The sequence below is a fragment of the Pipra filicauda genome, unplaced genomic scaffold (assembly GCF_003945595.2).
Source record: "Pipra filicauda isolate LSUMZ 115617 unplaced genomic scaffold, ASM394559v2 scaffold81_size6448238_pilon, whole genome shotgun sequence".
Lineage (NCBI taxonomy): Eukaryota > Metazoa > Chordata > Aves > Passeriformes > Pipridae > Pipra > Pipra filicauda.
This window is the reverse complement of record NW_024104998.1, coordinates 901,903-909,013: the sequence shown is the minus strand read 5'-3', so window position 1 is coordinate 909,013 and position 7,111 is coordinate 901,903. Positions and strand designations below refer to the sequence as shown.

The 7,111-nt window shown below is 40.6% G+C and overlaps 1 pseudogene; it reads right to left on the bottom strand.

The window, feature by feature from the left end:
- Nucleotides 1–3,079: 3,079 nt before the first annotated feature.
- On the bottom strand, nt 3,080–6,066 carry LOC113985540 (annotated as a pseudogene).
- Between the last annotated feature and the right edge of the window lie 1,045 nt (nt 6,067–7,111).

Genomic DNA, 7,111 nt, shown 5'->3' with positions numbered 1-7,111 from the left:
GACGTTCTGACTCAGGGGTGAATCCCCTGAGGAAAAGGGACCGTCACGAAGACGCCCCTGCACTTCGTGATATGACGCGGTGACGCAAGCTTGTCCCTGATATTGCAGTCCACGGAAGAAAGGGGGGAGAGGAGACCCCCTTGTGTGTAATGGAAGGACATCCAGCTACAACAGTCCATCTACTGCTGCTGCATGGAAGAAGAGAGGTTGCTGCTTTGAGAGTGGAAAGGATCTTTCCTTCTCCCTTCTGGACTTTTGTTGGAGGGAGAAGAGATTGATCCATTGTAAATACTGATTTATCATAGGAGAGAGAGTTAAGATTATGTATATGATGTATTGTAATATTTATTTGTACAGTGATTGTAATATAATTCCCTTTCTCCCCATATTGAGTCTTGTGTAGTGTCTGGAAAACCCATCTCACACTGGGTTGAGATGTGGGAGGAGGGCTTGGACTTGGGAATTGGATTTTAGGGGTCTCAAACTACGACAATGTGCAAATGTGATACTCTGTAATGAGTTAAGCATCAAGTCAAAGATCATTCGGTCGTCACAATAGGTGGTACAAAAATGGTCAGGCTGGTCCTGTCTGCTCCAGGTGTTTTGGTGTGTGCAGAGGACACTTCAGATTCTGCGACTCTGTAGACAAGGTTTGTTCATAATCCAATCAACCCTGAAAGCAGTACACAACTCCAGGACCTTTGTCTCTTATCCTGTAATCATAATTTCATCCATTCTTCTTCTTAATGTGGTGGTAAAAACAAAGAGTTTTTATATTTTGAAAACTGCAAGTGGAAAGTTTGAATATCTGCAGTTAAAAAATATATCTGCATTTGTTAAAGTCAAGATAGGGTTTTTCATTGTTCAAAGAAAATGTTACCCATACCTTAGGAAAGTCTTCTAAATGAGTTTTTGTAGAGAGTCAAGAGGGATTTGAAACTTCCACTTTTGTTGGGACTTCCAGTTCCAGTCTGAGGACGGGAAGTAAGAACTGCTTGCTGAGACAAGCATCTACAAGAGACAACATGGAGCTGAGCTTGCTAAAAATTGCTTTCAATTAAGACATACTCAATTATATTTAACCATAGCCAGAGTAATTCTGCCTGAATTTTTGGATAGGAAAATTATCTTTAAAACTGATTTTCAGTAAATTCAATTTATTGTGTATTTCCTATTTCACACACCCAGGTTATGGGAAGCAGGATCTGTACTAGAGTTGTTGAGAACAGTAGAGTTACTACCAGGAATTTGAAATGTAGGACATGCGTGGTATAGCAGTTTCAAATTACCAGGCCACCTTGAGTTGTGAATTTTTTGATCTTGTAAGTAGTGTTACATTTTCAACTAGAGTAAAATCAAATATTTCTGTGCCCCTAAATGTTCACAGTATTTTTCAAAAAATGTCTGACATTTATTTTAGGTGATCATTTGAAACCTGCAGGTTAAAGATATGAAATTAAACCTGCACTATGTTACATGTCAATCACCAGTTGACTTCTACAGGAAGCTATTGAGAGTTAGCTCAATGAATTCTACAAGGAATAATATTTAATTGTAATTTAGAAGTAGGAGTGTGAGAGAAAGACTTACCTTGCAGTCTCTAGAGGTTTTGAACACTGGCTGCCTGTAGAGAAGCATTCACTTAGACTGAAGCAAACTTGAGGACACTTACCCAATAAGAAATATTTTCATTGTTTTCCCTAAAAACTATACTCAATCTCACTTATTACTAAAAAAATATTTGCCCACTTTCATAATATGTAAGCATCCTGATTGTCTGAACACAACAATTTGACCTAGAAACTGACAGGCCAGATACAAACAAACCTTTATAGGGCTATGAACAAAATTTTTCCCACAGTTGTGGCTACTACACATTAAGTTTAAGTAAAATGAAAAAATGAATACACTGAAAATAGCTCTTTTAGTATACTTAAATCATAGTTAAGCCTCTTTTATAAAAATCAGATATATCCATTTCTATCTTCATGCTTTATATCTTGCTCATTTAAAAGAGTTAAGGCAGCAACCACTCACAGGATGTTCGTAGAAGAAGGATTATATGAACTTGTAGTGCCTGTGCTCTCACTTCCAGCTCTGCTGGAACACATAGCCCTGCACATCCCTCCATATTCCTCCAAACATTTCACTCTGAAGTGTTAGAATAAACAAGTATTTGTGAACTTCTGCTTGTTTTAATAATACAAAGGAAAGTGGTTTCCTTTCACTGATTATTTCACCTCCAGGTGAAATATTCAGTCTATACACAGTTATCCATGTTATGATACATTAATGTGGATCTAGACAGAATGAGTTTTGTGTGATATACCTACAGTTTTCTCTCGGGCTCCTACATAGAATTATGAGATTATGATGGCAAATCTCTTCAAATTTTGTAGCCAGCAATTTGATCAAGAGTGACATCATGGACAGAAACACTAATATGTATCATAGAATCATAGAATTATAGAATGGTTTGGGTTGGAAGGGACCTTAAAGATCATCTAGCTCCAAATTCTTTGCTGTGGACAGGGGCACCTTTTACTAGACCAGGTTGCTCAGAGCTTCATCCAGCCTGGTCTTAAATACTTCCAGGGATGGGGCATCCACAGCTTCTCTGAGCGACCCGTTCCAGTGCCTCATGACCCTCACAGTAAAGAATTTTTGCCCAATATATAATGTAAACCCACTCTCTTTCAGTTTGAAGTAATTTCCCTTTGTCCTGTCGCTACATGCTCCCATAAAAAGTTCCTTTCTATCTTTCCTGTAGGTTCCTTTCAGGTACTGAAGGCTGCAATTAGAACATCTTGAAGCCTTCTCTTTTCCAGGCCAAACACTCCCAATTCTCTTATCCTTTCCTCATAGGATAAGTGCTCCATCCCTCCTCTAATTAGCTTGGTAACTTCCTCTGGGTTCACTTCAACAGCTTGATGTTTTTCCTGTACTAGGAACCCCAGAGCTCCCAATAGTGCCTCATCAGAGCAGAGTAGAGGGGTAGAATCACTTCCCTTGCCCTCCTGGCCATGCTGGTTTTGATGCAGCCCAGGACACGATTGGCTTTCTGAACTGTAAGTACACATTACTGAGTCACATCCAGCCTCTCATCCACCAGCACCCCCAAGTCCTTCTTGTCAGGGTTTCTCTTGATTTTTTCATCCCCAGCTTGTACTGATACCAGGTGTTGTCCTGACTGAGGTGCAGCACCTTTTACTTGGCCTTTCACTTGGGCCCGCTTCTCAAGCTTGTCCAAGTCCCTCTGGATGGCATCACATCCTTCAGGGGTGTCAGCTGCACCACTCAGCTTAGTGTCACCTGCAAATTTGCTGAAGATCCCTTCATCTATGTAAATAATGAAGATATTAAATAATATTGTTCCCAGTACAGATCCCTAAGGTACATCACCTGTAACTGATGTCCATCTGGGCTCTGAGTTGTTGACCACTATCCTCCGGATGTGACCATCCAATCACATTCTTATTTATCTAACAGTCCACCGATCAAATCCATCTCTCTCAAATTTAGAGACATGATGTTATGAGGGACTGTGTCAAAGGCCTTACATAAGTCCAGATAAATGACATCTATAGTCCTTCCCTTGATCACTGGTGTAGTCACTCCATCACAGAAGGCCACTGGGTTGGTCAGGCAGGACTTACCCTTCTTGGCACTGTGTTGTCTCAAATCAATCACCTCCTGGTCCTCCATGTGCTTTAACATATGTCTAGGAGGATCTGTTCCATGATCTTCCCAGACACAGAGACGGAGTTGACAGGTCTCTAGTTCCCAGGGTCCTCCTTTCTTCCCTTTTTAAAGGAGTGTACAATGCTTCCCTTTTTCCAGTCACCCGGGACTTCACTTGACTACCATGACTTTTCAAGTACCATGGAGAGCTGCTTGGCAACTGCATCAGCCATTCTCTCAGGACTCTAGGATGTATCTCATCAGATTCCACAGACTTATGTACACTCAGACTCCTCAAGTGGTCATGAACCTGATTTTTAGTTATGATGGGAGGGACTTTGCTCCTCCAGTCCCCATCCTGCTGTCATTCACTCAAGAGGTATGGGAAGAGAGCTTGACACTGAAGACTGTGTTAAAAAAATGTGGTGAGTTCCTCAACTTTTTCCTTATCTGTGGTTACCAGTGTTGTTTATCATGGGGGGTACACCTTCTGTGAACTTCCTTTTTGGGTTTATGTACCTGTAGAAGCCCTTCTTGTTATTTTTTACATCTTGTGCTAGGTTCAGTTCTAGCTTTGCCTTGGTATTCTTCATACCATCCCTACACAACCAAACTTCATCTCTATACCCTTCCCAGGTCACCTGTCCTTGCTTCAGCTGTCTGTGCATATGCTTCTTTCCCTTCAGCTTGACCTGTGGTCCCTACTCTTCCCTCTTGGTCTTTTTCTTTCTTTAACTGATTTCTTACTCCTGGGAATTTCCAGCTCTTGCACTCTATAGAACACTTCCTTAAAGATCTGCTAGCCCTGCTCCCCCTCCCTTGTCCCTGAAGGCAATCTCCCACAGGATCCCACTGACTATCTCCCCGAAGAACTGGAATTCTGCTTTCCTAAAGTTCAGGAGTCTAACTTTACTCCTTATCTGACCTATATGTGTCGAGACTGCAAACTCTATCAATGCATGATCAGCCCAGACAGCTTCCAGTCATGACATTCCTGATTAGCTCACTTATGTTGGTAATCATCAGATCTATATGCTGAATTTGTAGAAAAGGATAGGATATCTGCTTTAAAAATTTGGAAACTATTGAATATTTTTCATCTGAACTTTTATTTCAAAGTTAACTGTCTATGGCTTGTCAAAAAAACCAAAGATATACTGGAAAAATGGTCTTATCTGCTATTTAATGCATTATAAATTTGTTGCAGTAGTTATAATTATATATCACTGTATAACGGATTTGTGATGTATGTACATATTTGCCATAAACATGAAGTAGCAGCCAAAATGACAGTATAGAATGATTGTTCTATCTATACTGTCACGTAATGAGACTGCTACATTCCATTGACCCCATGTTAGCCTATATGTCTAATTAAATGAACTCACTAATTTTCACTGCTCTGATGTCCCTTGATCTTCTACAAACCTGATCATTTTGTTCTTTAAAAGCAACACGCCCTTCAACATTCACTAAAACCATGTGATCTTCATACTTGATACCTGTTATAACAGTAAACAGAAAATCATGAGAGAAAAAAAGTACTTACACACAGAATATTTGAGGCCATATTTTTATGGGACTAGGTTGACTCAAAGAAGAATACAAGACTTTGCTTTCTCAGTACTCTGTCTGAATGCATCAGACACACTGAAGGACAGGAAGGGCTTATTTTCACCATGAAATGTGTCAAAACATCTGTTCGGGTTTTTTCGGGGTTTTTTTGCTACTATGCCTATACAATGGGTAGTGCTAAAAACCCTCAGGTTGCTACATCACCAGTACACCCTTATGGTATATTGAATCATAGAGCCATAGAAATATCATGATTGCAAAGGCTTCTAAGATCCTCAAGTCTATCTATTAACCTTGTGGTTAATGAACCACTGTGTTCACTGCCAAACCATGTCCCCAAATTCCATATTCACATGTCTTTTGAATACTTCCAGGGATGGTGATTCCACCACTTCCCTAGGCAGCTTTTTCCAATGCCTGATTACATTTTCAGTGAAGAAATTGTTCTTAATATTCAACCACAACATTTCCTGGGGCAACTTGAGGTCATTTCCTCGTGTCCTATGCCTTCTTACCTGGGAGAACAGATCAGCCCCCACATCAGTACTACCTCCTTTCAGGTAGGTGTAAAGAGGGATAAGGTCACCTCTGAGCCTCCTTTTCTCCAGGCTAAACACCCCCAAATTCCTCAGATGGTCCTCATAGTCCTTGTGCTCTAGACCCTTCCCCAGCTCCATTGCCCTTTTCTGATCATGCTCCTCAGCGTCTTTCTTGGAATAAGGGGCCTAAAACTGGACTCAGGATTCGAGTTGTGGTCTCACCAGTGCCCAGTACAGGGGGTCAGTCACTGCCCTGGTCCTGCTGGCCACATTATTGCTGATCCAAGCCATTGGCCTTCTTGGCCACCTGGGCAAACTGGTGGTTTATGCTCAGCTGCTGTCAACCAACACCTCCAGGTCTTTTCCAGTGGACAGCTCTCCACCCACTCTACTGCCAGCTGGTAGCATTGTCTGGGGTGGTTGTGACCCAAGGCCAGGATTCTGCACTTGGCCTTGTTGAACTTCATAGCATTGGCCTCAGCCCATCAATCCAGCCTGTCCAGATCCCCCTGCAGAGCCTTCCTGTCCTCCAGCAAATCAACACTCCCACCGAAGCTGGTGTCATCTGCAGATTGAGTGAGGGTGAACTGGATCCCCTTGTCCAGATCATTGACAAAGATATTAAACAGGACTGGCCCCAATTCTGAGTTGCTAGGAATGCCATTTGACTGTCCACCAGCTGGATTTAACTTCATTCACCTCAATTCTCTGTGCCCATGGAGTTGCCTGACTTAGACTCATTTTTTTGCCATTTACATATGCCTTTCACTTTTTATTTGCTTTTCACTTTGATTTTAAAAGCATGATTCTTCTTTCCAAACCCAAGAAATTTTATTTTTTTTATACTAGGCATAAACCTTAAGTAAATAGTATGATAGGTTCAAAAATGACAGAGTGCAAAGCTTCTGTTCTTTGCCTCAGGTCAAGCAGACTGATCAAATTCTGATGCAACATTAAGATAATCTGGGGGTTGCTCTAATGATGTTCTAACTGCCTATGTTTTTTAGTGTCAAAAATTTGATGTAGTACAAAACTTACCATACTATAACACTTTATATGTAATACGGAAAAAAATTAAAATTTCTGCTTGACTTTTTTCCCTAGACTAAAAATGTGATTTTTGACTAATTAAACCAGTCATATATGCTACCATATTTACATTTTTATGTATTTGATGCCATACTCCCTGTGCCACCATACATGCTATTGTAGTAGTTCTGTGGTTAAGTTAAAACCAAAAGAAACTACGAAATATTAAAAAATGCTTTATTTGACTTGGGGTTTCTTCCTATACTGAAATTATCTAATGAAGTAAG